This window comes from Chiloscyllium plagiosum, unplaced genomic scaffold (genome assembly GCF_037043375.1).
Source record: "Chiloscyllium plagiosum isolate Xiang-an unplaced genomic scaffold, Cpla_swu_hap1 HiC_scaffold_44, whole genome shotgun sequence".
NCBI lineage: Eukaryota > Metazoa > Chordata > Chondrichthyes > Orectolobiformes > Hemiscylliidae > Chiloscyllium > Chiloscyllium plagiosum.
The window spans coordinates 12,728,139-12,748,643 of NW_028270182.1; the positions used below are offsets into that span (position 1 = coordinate 12,728,139).

At 51.9% G+C, this 20,505-nt stretch overlaps 1 protein-coding gene across 1 annotated transcript in view; it reads right to left on the bottom strand.

Annotated features, from left to right (window-relative positions):
* Positions 1-10,241, bottom strand: part of tfr2 (transferrin receptor 2) — a 67,917-nt gene extending 57,676 nt beyond the window's left edge. The window contains exon 1 of the mRNA XM_087982912.1: positions 10,215-10,241. The gene's annotated coding sequence lies outside the window, so the exon portion shown is untranslated. The remainder of the gene's footprint in view (positions 1-10,214) is intronic.
* Between the last annotated feature and the right edge of the window lie 10,264 nt (positions 10,242-20,505).

Sequence of the window (20,505 nt, forward strand, 5' to 3'; positions counted from 1 at the left end):
CCCTTCTCACCCTAAACCTCTAGTTCTGGACTCCCTCCACTCCAGGGAAAAGACTTTGTCTATTTATCCTATCCATGTCCCTCATAATTTTGTAAATCTCTATAAGGTCACCCCTCAGCCTCCGACGCTCCAGGGAAAACAGCCCCAGCCTGTTCAGCCTTTCCCTATAGCTCAAATCCTCCAACCCTGGCAACATCCTTGTAAATCTTTTCTGAACTCTTTCAAGTTTCACAACATCTTTCCGATAGGAAGGAGATCAGAATTGCATGCAATATTCCAACAGTGGCCTAACCAATGTCCTGTACAGCCGCAACATGACCTCCTAAATCCTGTACTCAATACTCTGACCAATAAAGGAAAACATACCAAACGCCTTCTTCACTATCCTATCTACCTGCGATTCCACTTTCAAGGATCTGACTGTGGGATTGTACTGTGTAAAAGATGGCTGGTGAAAATGTTCTCTAATATTACATTCCTGTCTGTGCTTTGTAAAAGTGTGACCTTGACTGGGAAGCACCCTGGCGACCTTGAGGCGATGAGAGGTGCTACACAAATGCACTTCCTTTGGTCTGCTGGCTGTGTTGTATCGCCATGAGGCAAGATCGAGTGAGGGTCGAACTGGGTCAGGCTCAGGCCCTTCCGATAGGCCGGGACACCCTCTCTCCGAGTCTGGGCTATGCTGCCGTGACTTCCTGAACGGGCACCAACATTTCGACCTCGTCTCTTTGCTCAGAGCAGAACGGGGGCTGACGGAATTTGACCCCCCCCCAAAGGTGGGAACAAATGCCCAGGAATGAAAGGTCAATGACCGCGGGAGCAATTATACTGGGACTTCATCCGGTTCACGGGATGTGGCTGTCACTGAGTAACTGCCCATCTCTAACTGACCTTTGAACGGAGTGGCTTGGTCAGCCATTTTAGAATGTGGATAAGCGTCCAGCACATCGCTATGGGTCTGGAGTCTTGATTTTGAAAAGGACAGCAGATTTCCCTCCCTAAAGGGCATTTGATGAGTTTTTATGACAACTGATGATGGTTGTCATGGTCACCATCATTGATGGTAGCTTTTACTTCCAAATCCACTAATTGAATTTAGGGATTTGCACCCACGTCACTAACCTGGGCTTAATCGTTCATTAGTGGTTCAGTGGCGTTACCTGTTTACTACCGTCATTGGCCCTTGCCCTATACCCAAAGGACATTGCCCGGTTTCTCACCACGGCCAACATCCAGTGCCCTCCCCGTGCGGGTCCCACCGTTTGAGAAAGGGAAGGACTTAAAGCGAGAGAGGGCCGAAGGAAGTCTACCAGAATGGGTAGACAAAGAAGGCTCCTGACTGACCAGGTTTGGCTGAGGGAGCTGCGGCTGATCTCCTCACTGGACCGGTATGATGGGGGTCAGGGGGCTTTCAGGACGTTGGTAGGAAACGTCAAGGCTGACCCATTTCTCTGGGAACGTCTACAGTGAGAGGCCTGATGCCTACGAGGTGGGGGGGGGGGGGGAATATGATTAAAAGAGAATTGGGGTGAGAGATGGAAACTCACTGTGGGATAATACAAGAAGGGGAGGGAGCGCAAAGGGACAATGTTGTACAGAGAGCAGGCATTGAGCTGATGGGCAGAATGGCCGATTTCTGTCATCACCTAAAGCATGGAGACAGGCCCTTTGGCCTAAACTGGTTCATGCCGACCAAAATATCCACCCACGCTATCCCCATTTCCCTACACTTGGCCCATATCCTTCTAAACCTTTCCTATCCATTCTTTGTCCAAATGCCTTCCAAATGTTGTTACTGTACCCACCTCAACCACTTCCCCTGGCAGCTCACTCCATATGTGTACCACTGTCTGTGTAAAAAAAGTTGCCCCTCAGGATCCCTTTTATTCTTTCCCCTCTAACCTTAAACTGATGCGTCTTGTTCTCAGTTCCCCGACCTTCTGATTGGATGGCAGAACCCCATCCAGGTTCAAGACCCTCCTGCCCCAAAGACATTCCACACCGTAACTTGGGTGTTAGAAAATCTCTGGCCCCAGATGTAATGTGAACTGGTCACTCCCTCTCTCTCTCTCTCTATCTCTCTCTCTCTCTGTGTCTCTCTGCCTTGTATTTGGCCTATCTCTCAAGAACAGGAGTGCGGATGGGGGTGGGGGAGGGGATCATGTTGGGAGAGAGACGCCCATGAGATTGGGCGTCAACGCCATGCGGAGACCCGGCAAGCCACGGACTCTGCCTGGTGGAGACCGGGTGAGAGCACAGCAACTCAACTTGCTGGAACGGTGTCAGAGAGGAGCTGGAGAAAGCCCCCCGAGCAGGCGGGCGCTGAATTCTACTGTATCCTCCGAAGCCTCAGAATCCCAGGCCCCAACGAGGCATCAGTGGGAAGACATGTTGGATGAAGGCTCTGCTCAACTTCCCTGCTCTCTGTTGTCCTCCCTCCCCCGCCCCCCCCTCACAGCTTGCCAAGTGGGTACCCAAGTAATTTGGTTCTGGGCACTACCCTCATGGGCAATGAGCTCTGCCACTCCCTGGGTGAGATGGTTTTTCCCCACCCCATGGCTTCCCCAAACCTTCCACCGACCTTGCGACCCCCAGTTTTTATGGGTGTGTTCCTGGTCAGGACAATGCCCCATCCAGGGCCACAGGGAGGTTCGTAGGCCTCAATCTCAGCCTTCCGAGAGTAACAAGCATCATCGCTGAAGCCCACCAGTCCCACCCTCACAAACCTCCCCACCCACCTCCTTCTGCCCCTCGCCAATGCCCTCACACCCTTCCCTCTCGGTTGGTGATGGATCCCCATCACAGTGCTCCAGCCTTGGTCTTCAGAGCAGAATTGGACCATTCGACCCATCGAACCATGGCTGAACTGATCAACCTCAACTCCTCTTGTCCCCCCCCATGGGGCCTTGCTTCCTTAAATAGAGCTTCATACCACAGGAGCAGAATTAGTCCATTCGACCCCTCGAGTCAGCTCCACCATTCCATCATGGCTGACATGCTTCTCAACCACATTCTCCTGCCTTCCCCCACCCCGTAACCCTTGAATTCCCCCCTCACCAATTTGAAACCTCTCCATCTCTGTCTTAAAGACACTCAATGATTTACCCTCCACAGTCCTCTGGGGCAAATCACTCCCCACCCTTTGGCTAAAGAGGTTCCTCCTCATCTCAGGTCATTCATTCACCCTGAGGTAGTGCCCTCAGGCCCTGCTCTCTCCCACCTAGTGGAAAAATCTCCACTCCATCTCGGCCTCTCGCTATTCTGAGTCCAACTCAAGTCAGCTTTAACATTCTATCCCACCCCAGATCAGACCCACCCTGGGCAGGAGAAGGATTTGGGAAAGATATGGGGCAAAACTAAATTAAAGTGGTTCTGGTAAACCGGGAGAGACCTGCCCCATGTATAGGATCTGCTGCGTTATTTTTGAACAAACTAGACGGGACGGTGGCTCAGTGGTGAGCACCGCTGCCTCACGCTGCCAGGGACCCAGGTTCAATTCCAGCCTCGGGCGACTGTCTGTGTAGGAGTTTGCACGTTCTCCCTGTGTCTGCGTGGGTTTCCTCCCACAATCCAAAGATGTGCAGGTCAGGGTGGATTGGGCATGGAAAATTACCCATAGTGCCCAGGGATATGCAGGTCAGGGTGGATTGGACGTGCTAAATTACCCATAGTGTTCAGGGATATGCAGGTTAGGGTGGATTGGCCGTGCTAAATTACCCATAGTACCCAGGGATGTGCAGGTTAGGGTGGATTGGCCGTGCTAAATTACCCATAGTGTTCAGGGATGTATAAGTTAGGGTGGATTGGCCGTGTAAATTTCCCATAGTGTTCAGGGATGTATAAGTTAGGGTGGATTGGCCGTGTAAATTTCCCATAGTGTTCAGGGATGTATAAGTTAGGGTGGATTGGCCGTGTAAATTTCCCATAGTGTTCAGGGATGTATAAGTTAGGGTGGATTGGCCATGCTAAATCATGTTCAGGGATGCGTAGCTTAGGTGGATTAATTAGGGATAAATAGAGAGTAACAGGGTAGGGGAATGGGTCTGGATGGGTTACTCTTTGGGGATGTCAGTGTGGACTTGTTGGGCCGAAGGGCCTGTTTCCACACTGTAGGGGATTCTATGATTCAGTTGGAATACCCAGCGTTGAACGGTGACGGTGCAGTGGGAACGTCTCTGGGCCAGTGATCTACAGCTCTGGCCATGGGTTCAGTTCCCACCATTGGCAGCTCTCAATTCAATTGTCTATAAACATCCAATCAGGTTGACGGAGTGAGGGAATGGGATCTGCCACTCTTACGTGGTGTGTACCCACACGTGACTCCACACCCACAGTGAGGTGAGCGAGCCAGCCCCTTGAGGGGCAGATAGGGATGGGAAACACGTGCTGCTCCCAGCCAGCAATGCCCACGTCCCGTGAAAAGAAAAATTTGCAAACGTGCTCCCTCCTCCTCCACCCCCCCCACCCCTGTAATTTGCAAAATAAATTCGACCATGAGACCCTCCCAGTCACTGAACCCCTTCTCCCGTCTCCCCTCTCCAAGCGAGTGTGATAGCTCCCACTGTAGAATAGCCTCACCACAGCCTGACTCGCAGTCTTAAATGGTCGATGTCCGTCAGACCAGAATTGGAGGAATTGAAGGTTTGGGATAGTTACTGTCCAAGGCGCAGTGCGGACAGACCACATCCAAAGTCTCCCTGATGAAGTTCAATGGGGGGTCAGAACAGGCTCGAGGGGCCAAATGGCCTACCACTGTTCCTATTCTTTATTCTCTTTGTAGAAAGCGGTCAAGTAATGGGTCTGATAAAGGAATCAGCCCAGGCTTGGTGGGCCGAAGGGTCTGTTGTTGTGCTGTAATTATCTTTGCGCTATTTCTTCCAGAGTCGTGGGTCAAGGGGCAAGGTCCACGCGATTTGGGACGTGCGTGAGAGGCAGAGAGAGCTCTCAGGGTGGGGGAGGGGGAGCCACGTGTCAGGGAATAGTCTCCCTGGAATACCAGCCGGATTCGATCTCCAGACCTTTGACTTGGGGCAGGAAGTGGCCGGGGGGGGGAGTTCAATGTACGCGGTTTCGATGTGGGTGGCCCCAGAATATGGCCGCTGTCACAAGGGTCAAAGGCTGAAGGTCATCTGGCCCGTCTGCCTCTCACTACTCATTTACCTCGAACGTCACAGATCGAGGATTCAGTATCCCAGAGAGTGGAGGTCAATTCCCTACACCCTCCTCACACTGAAGGTGCCCACCACAATAAAGGTTATGGAGATGTCCATCCTTCCCCGGGCTCTGGATCAGCCTGACCTCTGTGGGCCCACATTCCACCTATGTATCGCCAGCCCCTACGCTCACACTGCCACACCATCCCCCCCCCATTCCAGTCCACCAATGCCTCCATTTTAAAATTCTCCCCTGCTTGTCCTTCATCCCCACGTCCCTCTCTCTCTGACATCTCTGCCCTCCAACATCGGCAGCCCCTCTAGCTCCCTCGGATTTTAACTGCTGCCCAGGTCACCCCCTTGCTACCGCGCCTCGGTTTCTTTCGGGTAATCACTGCCGCGGAGGGCCTGGCTGGTACGTTTTTGTTTCCAAAAGGTCGCTACATAAATGCATGTCACTTTCATTACGGCTGAGGCCACGGAGCAGGGCGATTCTAAAAATTCCCCCGGCTGAGTTGGGGGTACAGTGTGTGACACCGGACCGGGGGGGCTCTGTTCCTGGTACCCCACTCTGAGGGCTGAATGGCCTGCTCCTGATCCTGTTGTCCACATTTCTAAGAATGGCGTGTAGGTTCGATAGGCCGAACGGCCTACGTTTTCCCTCGGGCTTCTATCCCGTGCTGGGGCAGTTTTTAGGGAGACAGGCAGAGTGGGAACGGCCCACATCTCTGCAAGGCCCCTCTCCTCACTCCCATCTCCATGGCGACCCCCCACTGACCACCACAGGAAGCGGAGTGGGTCTCAAGGCTGGGTTAGCAATCAGGACGGTGTTGGGTATGACCTTGGGGAGGGCTGGCTGACGGGCGGAGCTGCATGACTGTTTTCCCGCTGTCAGCGCGTGGGAGCCGACATGTGGAACTTTCCAGAAGGCCTTGGCGAGCACCGCCAGTCCCCTGCTGGTCAGTCAGTCAGAGTGGAAAGGATTGAGTTTGACATCTCCCTGGCTTCATCCACCTGCTTGTGACGCTGCCAAATCGACGTGCTGCCATTTTGGGTTGTATCGGGAAATGTCTGCGGCCGACCCGTGCACAGCAAGATCCCTTAGCTGTTAAAAGGTCGCCTCTTGCCAGTGGAGGCTGAGTGGGATTCAGAGCCAGGGTCTTGTGAACCCCAAGCAGGCTTTGAGGCCTACCAAAAGAGGGCTGACGCTGCAGCAGCCAATGACAATAGCTTCTGGTTTACCCACCTTCGGACTGTGGAAAAATCCTCGGATAACCTAACGTTCCAGTCACCGTCAAACAGGCCATTCAGCCCCTCTGGGATTTATACACTGCAGGGACGCTCTACATTGTGACCTGACTAAGGCAGAGGTAGATTCTTGGCTGACAAAGGAAGCGATGGCGGCCGGGGAAAGGTGCCAGGGTGGGTCTTCTCGTGTCTGCCTTTCAACATACCCTACCTCCTCCAGGTGTTCAACTGAATTTGGAAGGCGCCAACCACCGTAAAGAAAAGCCCCATCTGATTTGCTAATGGCCCTTTGGGGAGGGAAAAATCTGTCCTGACCCTGGCTTCGGCCTACACCTGACCCGAGCCCTGCAGCAAGATGGCCGACACGTCATTGCTGTCTGAAACGCCCGGGAAGTGAGTGGCGTGGCCAAATTAGGAATGGGTAACAAACGTTGTGCTGTGAAAGCATAAACGAGAAAATAAATCGCAGACGTTTTGCCTGAATTGGGTGACTGTTTTGTATGTCTACCCGTTGGTCATTTTAGCAGCCCTCTCTCAGAGGTCCCATGATCAGCCATTTCCTCTCGGTAAAGGAGGCTCCTGCCTGTCACGAACTCTCAGTCCTTAGCGTGAGAGGGTTTTATACGTCTCGTTTGTACCCCTGCTTCGGGTAAACTGAGCTTGGCCTAACCGACCCCATCGAACCCGCCTCCCAAAGCGCGTGAGGAACCGCCCATGTGTTAGCGGTTCGGTTGCCAGTTACCGTGCCAAATGTCCGCAGGCTACGGGCCAGAGTAGGCTGCTTAACAAAACATCGCCAAAAGCATGAAAACCGCAAAGGATTAATGCCCGCCCTCCCAGAGACTGAGGGCCATTAGTCAGCGAGAAGGCAGTGCACCCATATCTCACAGCTGCAGACGGAGCAGCAACATCAATGTGCATTCCCCTAGCACCCTTTTGCGTCCAAGTGCTTCGCAGGATCCTGGGCCAACTCAGGAGAAACGAGGACCCCTCCTCCACCCCCGATTCAAGAGGGAGCGAGAGAGAGAGACGGAAGTGGAGAGGTTGAAGGAGGGAGTTCCAGGCAGCTAAAGGAGCGGTGGGCAATGGCGGGGGGGGGGGGGGGGGGGGGATTTAAGCCCATGGGTGGTAGGGGAGACACTTAAAGAGGTCGGATTTGTAGGGACGCGAAGACCCACAGGCCTGCAGGAGGAGGGGAATAGCGAGATAGTGAGGGGGGTGACTTTGAAATACGTGCATCGAGAGCACTTTACCTCAGAACCATGTGGCATCCAATCCAGGAATGTCGCAGGCTAGCTGGGGACTTAGCCCCTCATTCCTTCACCACCACCCCATTCCCCTTCATCCTTTTGCATTTCCATGCTCCCCCTCACCCCTTCAAGTTGCCCACCCCTAATTACACCTTGGACTGAACTCTGGGCCCTGTCAGAGGGGCATGGCTGTGGGGCTTGAAGTCACATGTAGGCTGGGCGGGGGGTAAAGATGGTGGATGTACCTCCCTAAAGGGGCATGATAGAGTCCACAGCCATCGATGACAGTGTCACAAAGACAGCCTTTCGAATCAGTTGAATACCTGAAGGATCCATCGAACGGGCAAATACACAACCTACAAACTCCTACCACAAGTGACAGCTTAGGCTAAATGTTTAAGTCAAGGTTTTTTTAAATGGGATTTAATAGAATCCTAGAATCCCTACAGTGTGGAAACAGGCCATTCGGTCCAACCAGTCCACACCGACCCTCCGGAGAGTATCCCAACCAAACCCGTTCCCTATTACTCTATATTTACTCCTGACTAATCCCCCCTGACTTAGACATCCTTGAACACTATGGGTAATTTAGCACGGCCAATCCACCATAACCTGCACATCCCTGAACACTATGGGTAATTTAGCACGGCCAATCCACCCTAACCTGCACATCCCTGAACACTATGGGTAATTTAGCACGGCCAATCCACCCTAACCTGCACATCCCTGAACACTATGGGTAATTTAGCACGGCCAATCCACCCTAACCTGCACATCCCTGGGCACTATGGGGCAATTTAGCACGGCCAATCCACCCTAACCTGCACATCCCTGAACACTATGGGTAATTTAGCACGGCCAATCCACCCTAACCTGCACATCCTTGAACACTATGGGTAATTTAGCACGGCCAATCCACCATAACCTGCACATCCCTGAACACTATGGGTAATTTAGCACGGCCAATCCACCCTAACCTGCACATCCCTGGGCACTATGGGGCAATTTAGCATGGTCAATCCACCCTAACCTGCATATCCCTGAACACTATGGGTAATTTAGCACGGCCAATCCACCTGACCTGCACATCTTTGGATTGTGGGAGGAAAGCGGAGCACCCGGAGGAAACCCACACAGACACGGGGAGAATGTGCAAACTCCACACAGACAGTCGCCTGAGGTTGGAATCAAACCTGGTTCCGTGGCGCTGTGAGGCAGCGGTGCTAACCACTGAGCCATCGTGCCACCCCAATTTGTAGCTCCTGTCGTTATGGTGTGAGCCCAGGGTTCTGGATCACAGCTACATCATCGTCTCCCCCTCAGCAGCCATCAATGGCCCCCAGACTGCCCTATCTCACAACTGCAGGCGGGAACAGCAACATGGACGTGCATTTGCCTAGCGCCCAGTCAACTCACAGCCGTTCTCCTCCTGCCAACTTCCCTCCCCCCAATCCCGCCACCCCTAGCTCAAACAGCAAACACGTCTGAGTTTTTCAGATCCTGTTCAATCCACCTGGTTGAGCTTGCACCTTCATTCTCTCCACGCAAGGGAGTTTCAGCTCCTGGTGAGTTTGAGCAGGGCTACCCGGTCTGTCCAGCTGAGGAGGGGTGCGGTCCAAAGCCGAGAGCCCCGTTCCTCGGGAGCTCCCCCTGACCCTTAGCGCGTCCTCTGCCCTCTCTATCCCCGCACTCTTTGACGTTACTCTTTCGGGTGAGTTGGTGCCCTCAACAGAGTCGTACAGCACGGAAACAGACCCTTCGGCCCAACTCATCTACGTTTCCCAAACTGAACCAGTCCCCCTTGCCTGCATTTGGCCCATTTCCCTGTAAACCCTTCTGTTTTCCGTGACCTTATCTTTGTAATATAATAGTACCAGCCCCCGGCACTTTGTCTCCCAGCTCCTTCCAGACACCCACCAACCTCTGCGTGAAAACGTTGCCCCTTGGGTCCCTTCTTAACTCATTCCTCTCTCGCCTTAAACCTCTGGTTTTGCACTCCCTTACCCTGGGGGATAAAAGCGTGGCTACTTCAGAAAAGGTTTACTTGGGTCGGGATATCTGGTCGGCATTGGGCCGAAGGGTCTGTTTCCATGCTGTACATCTCTATGACTCTATTTACCCCATCCCTCATGATTTTGTAAACCCCTATAAGGTCACCCCTCAGCCTCCGACACTCCAGGGAAAACAGCCCCAGCCTCTCAAACCATCCAGTCCCTTTTCTGCACCTTTCCCAGTTTTCTAACATCCTTCTTACCGGAAGGCAATCAGAATTGTACACGGTACTCCAAAAGTGGCCGAACCAATGTCCTGAACAGCACTGAGCTCAGATGGTTCTAGACTCAGTGAACTCTAAGTGTAGCATTTTACAATTCTACATATGACAATTGCCTGTTCCTCTCCAGCTAGAAGCTGCTTCGGAAATAGCCCCCCCGCCTCTCTCTTTCTGGGGCGTGGGGGGGGGGGGTTCAGATCCCCTTCCTGATTAAACACCCTCTCCCACACCTTTCCCCACTCTGACACGAACCAAGACGAGGAGCAATTGCACATTAAAAGGACAACTCACCCACCAGCAGTCCGTGTCCCAAGTGTCAGAGGAGTCACAGAGACGAGCCCTTGCCCAATTTACTGAGAGCCCGTCAGCCATTGGCTGATCTGTCTCCTCCCACCCCCTGAGCTGCCTGATTAACCCTTGGTGTGCCCCGGAGACAGGGTAACTCCCATCTGCCTTACGGACTCGCCCCAACTTTGAGGGGATGGGGCAATTTGAGGGGAAGATTCCGAGGGTCTGCTCGGAGTTACAGGTCTTTGACATTGGGGAAGAGAGCGGAGATGAGATTGTACTGGGAGGGGCACAGAAGTGAGGGGTGGTATTTGTCGAAGAGGGATGCATTTGGTCTAGTTTTTGGATAGAGTCAAACTCCAGTGTTTGTTTCTGGGATGTGCTGAATGGAACTGCGTTTGTGACGATGAAGATGTTTTTGCTGTGAACAAAGTATATATTTGAAATAAACACCTCAGTAAATACAGTCAGGGAACAGCGGGACTCGCTCCCACGGGGAATTGAGTTGGATAGGGAGGATAGAGTTAAGATTAGATAGATAGATAACTTACAGTGTGGAAACTTTGGCCCAACAAGTCCACACTGACCCTCCGAAGAGCAAACCACCCAGACCCATTCCCCTACATTTCCCCCTTCACCTAACACTATGGGACAATTTGGCGTGGCCAATTCACCTAACCTGCACATCTTTGGACTGTGGGAGGAAACCGGAGCAAACCCACACAGACACGGGGAGAATGTGCAAACTCCACACAGTCAGTTGCCTGAGGCAGGAATTGAACCCAGGTCCCTGGCGCTGTGAGGCAGCAGTGCTAACCACTGAGCCACCCATGAGTTAAGGAGAAGCTGTATTGGCGGGAGGGTGAGGGAAGAGAGGAGGTGGTGGGGAAGGAGAAGAAGTTGTTCCAGGGCTAGTACAGAGCAGATGGACCGAACGGCTGACTCTTGTATGTGGTAAATTCGAGGTGGCTGACAAGCTGGGAAGAGCCACGGTCTGAAGGCACTGGGCCATGGTGATAAGGTGACCGTTTGACTTTACTTCAGCAGATAAAAGCCACATTTGAGGTGGCAGGGGATGGTCACAGAGATAATGGGGGGTGGGGACAGAGAAGGGGGAGGGTGGTGGGGGGGGGGGGAGAGGTGGGGACCTGGCCACACCAAGTTTCCCTGAAGCAGAGGGAAATTATTGTAAAATGCCACCTCAGAGTTCGCCGAGGCCATAGAGTCATAGAGATGTACAGCACAGAAACAGACCCTTCGGTCCAACCTGTCCATGCTGACCAGGTATCCCAACCCAATCTAGTCCCACCTGCCAGCACCCGGCCCATATCCCTCCAAACCCTTCCTATTCATATACCCATCCAAATGCCTCTTAAATGTTGCAATTGTACCAGCCTCCACTACTTCCTCTGGCAGCTCATTCCATACACGTACCACCCTCTGCGTGAAAAAGTTGCCCCTTAGGTCTCTTTTATATCTTTCCCCTCTCATCCTAAACCTCTGCCCTCTAGTTCTGGACTCCCCCACCCCAGGGAAAATACTTTGTCTATTCACCCTATCCATGCCCCTCATGATTTTGTAAACCTCTATAAGGTCACCCCTCAGCCTCCGACACTCCAGGGAAAACAGCCCCAGCCTGTTCAGCCTCTCCCTGTGGCTCAGACCCTCTGATCCTGGCAACATCCTTGTAAATCTTTTCTGAACCCTCTCAAGTTTAGAGGTGAGCGAACCCAAAACGAGAACCACTGGGGCCTTCAGTAAATGAGGCAGCTTCAAATCAGAGAGTGGGATTAAAGCAGTGGGAATTGGACCTGAGTCTCCTGGGTCAGACGTAGGGACACTACCACCTGAACCTTCCTTTGGGAAAATACTGTCCTAGGCCCAGCCACCTTCAGCAATGACCTTCCCTCCATCATAAGGCCAGAAGTGGGGATGTTTGCCGATGATTGTACAAAGTTCGGTACAATTCGCCACTCCTCAGGTACTGAAGCACTCCGTGTCCAAACGTAACAAGATGGGGATAATATCCAGGCTTGGGCTGACAAGTGGCGAGTATCATTTGTGCCACACAAATGCCAGGCTGTGACCATCACCACTCTGCCCACTAGCCCCTTGACATTTAGTGGTATTACCATCACTGAATTCCGCCCCCCACCCCGCAATCAACATCCTGGGGGTTGCCATTGATCAGAAACTCAGCTGAAATCACCACGTAAACACAACGGCTACCAGAGCAGGTCAGATCAGACAGGCTGGAGGAACACAGCAAGCCCAGGCAGCATCAGGAGGTGGACAGGTCAACTTTTCAGGGTGTGATCCTTCTTCAGGACTGGTGGTGGGTGTGGGGGGAGCTGTAGATAAAGGGGGTGGCGCGAGCAAGGTGGTGAGGTGGGGATAGGTGTAGACAGGTAGAGGGTACGACCAGGTTGGTCAATCGGGGGAATGGATCCAGTTGGTGGCAGGGAGGGGGAGGGGCTGGGAAGGGGGTGGGGGGATGGGAAGGGAAGTTATTTGGAATTGGAGAACCCAATGATGAGTCGTCCGGGCTGTAGGCTGCCCAGGCGGGAGATGAGGTGTTGTTCCTCCATTTTGCGGTGTGGTTCGTTGTGGCAATGGAGGAGGCCAAGGATGGTCATGTTGGAAAGGGAGGGGGAGGGGGAATTAAAATGGGCCGGGACTGGGAGGTCCAGTCGGCTCCTGAGGGCCCGGCTGAGATACTTGGTGAGACGTGCCCTGAGTTTACGCATGGTCTCGCCAATGTACACATGAGCAAGTCAGAGGCGAGGAATCCTGCAGCGAGTAACTCTCCTCCTGACTCCCCAAAGCCTGTCTAACACCCACAAGTCAGGAGTGTGAGGGAATACTTCCCATTCGCCCCTGGATGGGGGCAGCTCCAACAACACTCGAGAAGCTCGTCACCATCCAGGGACAAAGCAGCCCCCTACTGGATTGGCCCCACGTCCACAAGCATCCCCTCCCTCCACCACCGATGCTCAGTAACAGCAGGGTGTACCATCACCAAAGATCCGCAGACAGCACCTTCCAAACCCATGAGCACTTCCATCTGGAAGGACAAGGGCAGCAGATACATGGGAACACCATCCCCTGCAAGTTCCCCTCTGAGTCACTCCCCATCCTGACCTGGAAATATATCGGTGTTCCTTCAGTGTCACTGGGTCAGAATCCTGCAGCTCACTCCCTAAGGGCATTGTGGGTCTACCCACAGCACACACACTGCAGCGGGCTCACCCCAACCTCTCAAGGGGGCAATAAATGTTTGGCCAATCAGGCCCAAGAATGCATTTAAAACGTATGTCCAGTATTGGCCCTTTGGGTGTAACACAGTGCTTTCTCACCCTTGTCTTTGCCCGTGGTTGTTGAGGGGCTGGGGAGATAATGACGCTCTGAGGAGAGAGGGAGTGTGAGAGAGAGAGCACGTGTGTGTCAGAGAGAGAGAGAGAGAAAATGTGTGTGAGAGCGAGTATGTGTGCGTGTGAGAGAGAGAGAGAGTCCATCTGTGAGAGAGACAGTGGTGTGCGTGTGTGAGAGAGCAAGTGTATGTATGTGAGAGGGCGTGTGTGTGAGAGAGAGAGTGAGTGTGTGAGAGAGAGAGTGTGTGAGAGATGTGTGTGTGAGAGAGTAAGTGTGTGAGAGGGAGGAGTGTGTGTGAGAGAGTGAGTGTGTGTGAGAGAGAGTATGTGTGTTGAGACAGAGTATGTATGTGTGAGAGCGAGTGTGTGAGAAAAAGCAAGTGTGTGAGAGCGAGTGTGTGAGAGAGAGTGTGAGACAGAGCTAGTGGGTGTGAGGGAGAGTGTGTGTGAGAGAGAGAGCATGTGTGAGGGAGAGAGAGTGTGTGTGAGGGAGAGAGTGTGTGTGTGAGCGAGATAGTGTGTGTGAGAGAGCGTGTGTGAGAGAGTATGTGAAAGAGAGAGCGTGTGTTTGAGAGAGTATGTGTGTGAGAGGGAGAAAGAGAGTGTGTGTGTGAGAGAGAGGGTATGTGTGAGCGAGAGAGTGAGTGTGTGTGAGAGAGTATGTGTATGTGAGAGAAAGCGAGTGTGTTTGAGAGAGAGTATGTGTATGTGAGAGAGAATGTGCATATGAGAGTGTGTGTGTGAAAGTGTGTGTGTTGGGAGACTCCCAGTTATGTGGTTTGGGGAGTGGTCTCAGTAATTGGGGTCAGAGTTGGTGAGGGGTCTCTGTATTGGGGATGGTGAATTGGGGAGGGGTCTCTGTATTGGGGACGGTGAGTTGGGGAGAGGTGTCTGTATTGGGATCAGCATTGGGGAGAGGTCTCTGTGTTGGGGACGGTGAGTTAGGGAGGGGTCTCTGTGTTGGGAACGGTGAGTTTGGGAGGGGTCTCTGTATTGGGGACGGTGAGTTGTGGAGTGGTCTCTGTATTGGGGACGGTGAGTTGGGGAGGGGTCTCCGTATTGGGGACGGTGAGTGGGGAGGGGTCTCTATATTCGGGACGGTGTGGTGGGGAGGGGTCCCTGTATTGAGGATGGTGAGTTGGGGATGGGTCACTGTATTGGGGACAGTGAGTTGGGCAGGAGTCTCTGTATTGGGGATGGTGAATTGGGGAGGGGTCTCTGTATTGGGGATGGTGAGTTGGGGAGGGGTCTCTGCATTGGAGAGTGTGAGTTGAGGAGGGGTCTCTGTATTGGGGATGGTGAGTTGGGGAGGGGTCTCTGTGTTGGGGAGTGTGAGTTGGGGAGGGGTCTGTATTGGGGATGGTGAGTTGGGGAGATGTCTCTGTATTGGGGAGTGTGAGTTGGGAAAGGGACTCTGTAATGGGGACAGTGAGTTGGGGAGGGGTCTCTGTATTGGGGATGGTGAGTTGGGGAGAGGTCTCTGTATTGGGGATGGTGAGTTGGGAAGGGGTCTCTGTATTGGGTACAATGAGTTTGGGAGGGGTCTCTGTATTGGGGATGGTGAGTTGGGGAGATGTCTCTGTGTTGGGGAGTGTGAGTTGGGGAGGGGTCTCTGTATTGGGGATGGTGAGTTGGGGAGATGTCTCTGTATTGGGGAGTGTGAGTTGGGGAGGGGTCTCTGTATTGGGGACGGTGAGTTGGGGAAGGGACTCTGTAATGGGGACAGTGAGTTAGGGAGGGGTCTCTGTATTGGAGACAGTGAGTTGGGGAGGGGTCTCTGTATTAGGGATGGTGAGTTGGGGAGGGGTCTCTGTTTTGGGGATAGTGAGTTGGGGAGGGGTCTCTGTATTGGGGACGGTGAGTTGAGGAGGGGTCTCTGTTTTGGGGACGGTGAGTTGGGGAGGGGTCTCTGTATTGGGGACGGTGAGTTGGGGAGGGGTCTCTGTATTGGGGCCAGTGAGTTGGGGAGGGGTCTCTGTTTTGGGGACGGTGAGTTGGGGAGGGGTCTCTGTATTGGGGACGGTGAGTTGGGGAGGGGTCTCTGTATTGGGGACGGTGAGTTGGGGAGGGATCTCTGTATTGGGGACGGTGAGTTGGGGAGGGGTCTCTGTATTGGGGACGGAGAGTTGGGGAGGGATGTCTGTATTGCGTAACGTGATTTGGCAGCAGTGGTTCTGTCTCTCTCTGTCTCTCTCACTCTTTCCCTCTGTCTCTCTCACTCTCTGTCTCTGTCTCGCTCTCTCTCTCTCCCTTCTCTCTGGGAGCTCTCAGGCGGCTTCATTGTGTAATCAATCCTGACTGACCCCTTGGGAACGTGGAGATAACATCAACAGGATAATGTCACCTGTCAACAAGATGGCCGCCAGAGAGTAGTTGGCATCCGGGCTCCTCTCCCCTTCACCCGCTTCCCTTTTCCTTTGCTCCCCTTCATCTTTTCTCAGTTTCATTTTGAAGTTTACTGCGGTCTCCCCTACGACAGAGAGCTCGCTCAGTAGGGAGGTCGCTGCAATGTGTTCTGGAGTCTTTGGAGACAGTGAGGCTACAGGGTTGGCTGGACAGGGCTGAAGCAGCAGAGAAGGAAAAGTTGGACTCTCTTTATTTTTAAAATTTTATTTTAAAGTTAATGAGAATGGCGACGATGCAAGGCGACATGATTCACTGTTTTATCTTGAATACACATGTGACAGTAAATGATTCATTTCAGTTCAGATAACTAGAGCCCAGCCCCAGTCCACGTGAGGTGCACCACCCCCTGCTGAGGGGGTTTGGTATTGATTGGTGCGTGGTCACAGTGTAGACGGTTAAAAAACACACAACACCAGGTTATCGTCCAACAGGTTTATTTGGAAGCACTAGCTTTCGGAGCACTGCTCCTTCATCAGGTGGGTTTTTAAAGATTTTTATTCCCTACAGTGTGGAAACTGGCCATTTGGCCCAACCAGTCACCTCCGAAGAGTGACCCACCCAGACCCATTTCCCTCTGACTAACACATTAACACTGTGGGCAATTTACCGTGGCCAATTCACCCTGACCTGCACATCTTTGGACTGTGGGAGGAAACCGGAGCACCCGGAGGAAACCCACGCAGACACGGGGAGAATGTGCAAACTCCACACAGATGGTTAAAAATCACACAACACCAGGTTATAGTCCAACAGGTTTAATTGGAAGCGGTAGCTTTCGAAGCGCTGCTCCTTCATCAGGTGGCTGTGGAGAATAAGATTGTAAGACCCAGAATTTATAGCAAAAGTTTACAGTGTGGCACAGACAGCCTCACACAGGGCAGCTAACACCTTCAATACTTTATCTGGGCCGACATGACTCCAATTGTTAAAGTGCACTTGAGAATGTAACTTTTTCAAAAAGGTTTTGCAATTTACATATGAAAGAACTGAAACCAACATGGTCATTCTAAAAGATGAGAGACTTCACAAACAATCCTGGTGTTTTTCAATGTATAATTTCAGTTACACCACACTTTGAACTTTTGCTATAAATTCCATGTCTTACAACCTTATTCTCCACAGCCACCTGATGAAGGAGCGTCGCTCCGAAAGTTAGTGCTTCCAAATAAACCTGTTGGACTATAACCTGGTGTTGTGTGATTTTTAACTGTGTCCACCCCAGTCCAACACCGGCGCCTCCAAACCATGACAGTGTAGATGGGGAACGCAAGCCAGACAAACATTAACCTGGAGATACAAACACGGGCGATGGCCGCGAGGAAGTGGGGGGGGGGGGTGAAAGGTTCCCTCCCTGTCAACTTGACATTGGGCGATTGACACAACATTAACACACTGACCCCATCACCCTCCCTCCCCGAACTGCGATCCTGCAGAGGCAGCGATTAACATGGAACGAGAATGGGAGCGCTGGGGAGGATTTCACACGGATGCAGGGGGACGGAGAACGGGATGCAGAAACATTACAAATAAACATACCCTAATGCGCAAGGAATTCGAGACAAGCTCAGAGTTTGAAAAGGCACTGGGAGAGTCTCAAATACTTGCCCAGGGGTGATGGGGCTAAGGTGTAAAACAAGGGGCTGAGTTTTCTCTGTAACCCTATCCCTAACCCTACGCTAACCCAGACCCATAACCCCTAACCCTTAATGCCTGAGCATTAATCCTTAGCCCATTCCCAACTTTTAACCCTAGCCCTAACCCTTAACCCCTAGCCCTAACCTTTAACCCCAGCCCCAACTCGAACACAAATGCTAGCCCTAACACTAGCTTTAAACCTAATCTTTTACCCCAAGTATTAACCACAATCTTAAACTCTGACCCTAATACTAACTCTAACCCTTGACCCATAGCCCGAACCCTGACCCAAACCCTTAAACCCACCGCAATCCTAATCCTTAACCCCAGTCCTGACCCTAACCCTTAATCCCTAGCCCTGACCCATAACCCCTCCTCAATCCTAAACCCTCAGCCCTGACCCTAACCCTTAACACCAACCCTGGCTCATAACTCCTCCACAATCCTAAACCCTCAGCCCTGACCCTAATCGTTAACCCCTAGCCCTGACACTTAACCCCTCCTCAACCCTAACTCTTAACCCTAATGCTAACCCTAATCCTTAACCCCCAACCCTAACCCAACCCTAGCCCTACCCCTTAATGCTCACCCTAATCCTTAACCCCTTATCTCTAACCCTAACCATAACCCTGACCCTGACACTAACCTTAACCCGTAGTGGATGGGTGCCCTGCAGTGCTAACCACTGAGCCAGCATTACCTTTCAACTGATGCCTTTCATCTCACACTCTTCAGGACACATTTGGCAAGAATGCCAAACTTCAGACAGTTGCAACAATTGATAGTGTGGGAGAAAGAGATGCTGGCTGGTTGGCAGCGTCTCTCCCTGCGCTCTGTGACACTCGGAATCCGCACCTCAGCTCCCTCTTCATAACCGTGACCATGTGCTTCCCGAGCGGTTTTAGGGATGCTCAGGAAGGCGCTAGGAAAATGCAATCCTCTCTTCCGCCTCCTCCATGAGAGGGTGCCTGCACAGTGTCTAGCAATGCATTCCCTCCTGTCCCGAGTGGGTAAGTGGTCAACAGGAAACCAGCCGGGTCCATCCACAGGGACTTACCCACTGACTCCAATCTGCCTCCATGTCCGGGCAGATTCAGCCCGAGAGAATCCCTTGTGTAACTCTTCATCCAAGCTGAGGGATATGCCTCACCTCCTGGAGTGAAAGTTCGCCTCTCCATCAACATTGCTAAATCCGACAGAGTTGTCATCATGTTTTTGTTACGGACTCAACCAAACCCCTCTCAAATATAACAAGGAGATAGCCTAGCCCCTATTCTCTATCTTATTTAAAGGCAAGTCTAAGGGTGCCGTGTTCCAGATGTGCTCTGACTGGTCAAACGACTCAACTTTCAGCAAAACACAGTTTATTCTCAGGCGAGTTAAAATATAAACAAAACCGAGAATTGTTGATCTAACTTACCTCCATTGGAAAACGTCACAGAATAATAAAAACCGAAAGAACTGCCTATGCTGTAAGTCAAAAACAGGAACAGAGAGAGATTGCTGGAAAAGCTCAGCAGGTCTGGCAGCATCTGTGGAGAGAAATCAGCGCTAACGTTTCGGGTCGAGTGACCCTTTACTTTTCCAGCAATTTCTATTCTTGTTAACAGAATAATATATTATTTAGAGACTAAACTTTAACTGTCCCAATACAGTAACATCCCATAAACACACCCTTGGCAAAGGCAGATTCAGTAAAATAGGCGCCCGAGGCTGGAATCAAACCTGGGACCCTGGCGCCGTGAGACAGCAGTGCTAACCACTGTGCCACCCTTATCTAAACCCGTCCACTTGAATTTTAAAGCCATACCCTCTAGGTCTGGGTGAATCCACAGTCCACTTTGTCAAGGAGGTTCAAGATCAGCTCACCCTGCCCCAGCCCTCCAGCAGATCTGTCTGACCTTGCCTGGTCAGGCAACTCTCTCCTTCCAAGTGTCACGCTGGCTCATTCCCTGCAGTGTATTTGTGCCCTTCCCTAAATCAGCAGCTGGTAGGACTCGATCGAGGTGTAGACACAGTTATACAGTAGCTACCGTTTTATAAAGACATTCCCACTGTAAGAGGTGTAGATTGTCCTGGTCTGTTTTTATGTAAAAGGTTTGAGACAGAGTGGGCTGTTCCAAAGCTCGTGAGGCCTTGGGTTTTTTTTAAAAAATTGGAACAATAGAAGCAGTCTGAAGGGTGGTATGGTGGCTCAGTGGTTAACACAGCTGCCTCACGGTGCAAGGGACCCAGGTTCGATTTCAGCCTTAGGCGACTGTCTGAGATATAGACTGTCGGGAAATAGATGGTGACATCTTGCAAAATGGAAGTGCTGGATGTCTTGAAACGGTTAAAGGTGGATAAATCCCCAAGACCTGATCAGGTGTACCCGAGAACTCTGTGGGAAGCTAGGGAAGTGATTGCTGGGCCTCTTACTGAGATATTTGTATCATCGATAGTCACAGGTGAGATGCCGGAAGACTGGAGGTTAACAAATGTGGTGCCACTGTTTAAGAAGGGCGGTAAAGACAAGCCAGGGAACTATAGTCTGGTGAGCCTGACCTCGGTGGTGGGCAAGTTGTTGGAGGGAATCCTGAGGGACAGGATGTACATGTATTTGGAAAGGCAAGGACTGATTCGGGATAGTCAACATGGCTTTGTGCGTGGGAAATCATGTCTCACAAACTTGATTGAGTTTTTGAAGAAGTAACAAAGAAGATTGATGAGGACAGAGCAGTAGATGTGATCTATATGGACTTCAGTAAGGCGTTTGACAAGGTTCCCCATGGGAGACTGATTAGCAAGGTTAGATCTCACAGAATACAGGGAGAACTAGTCATTTGGATACAGAACTGGCTCAAAGGTAGAAGACAGAGGGTGGTGGTGGAGGGTTGTTTTTC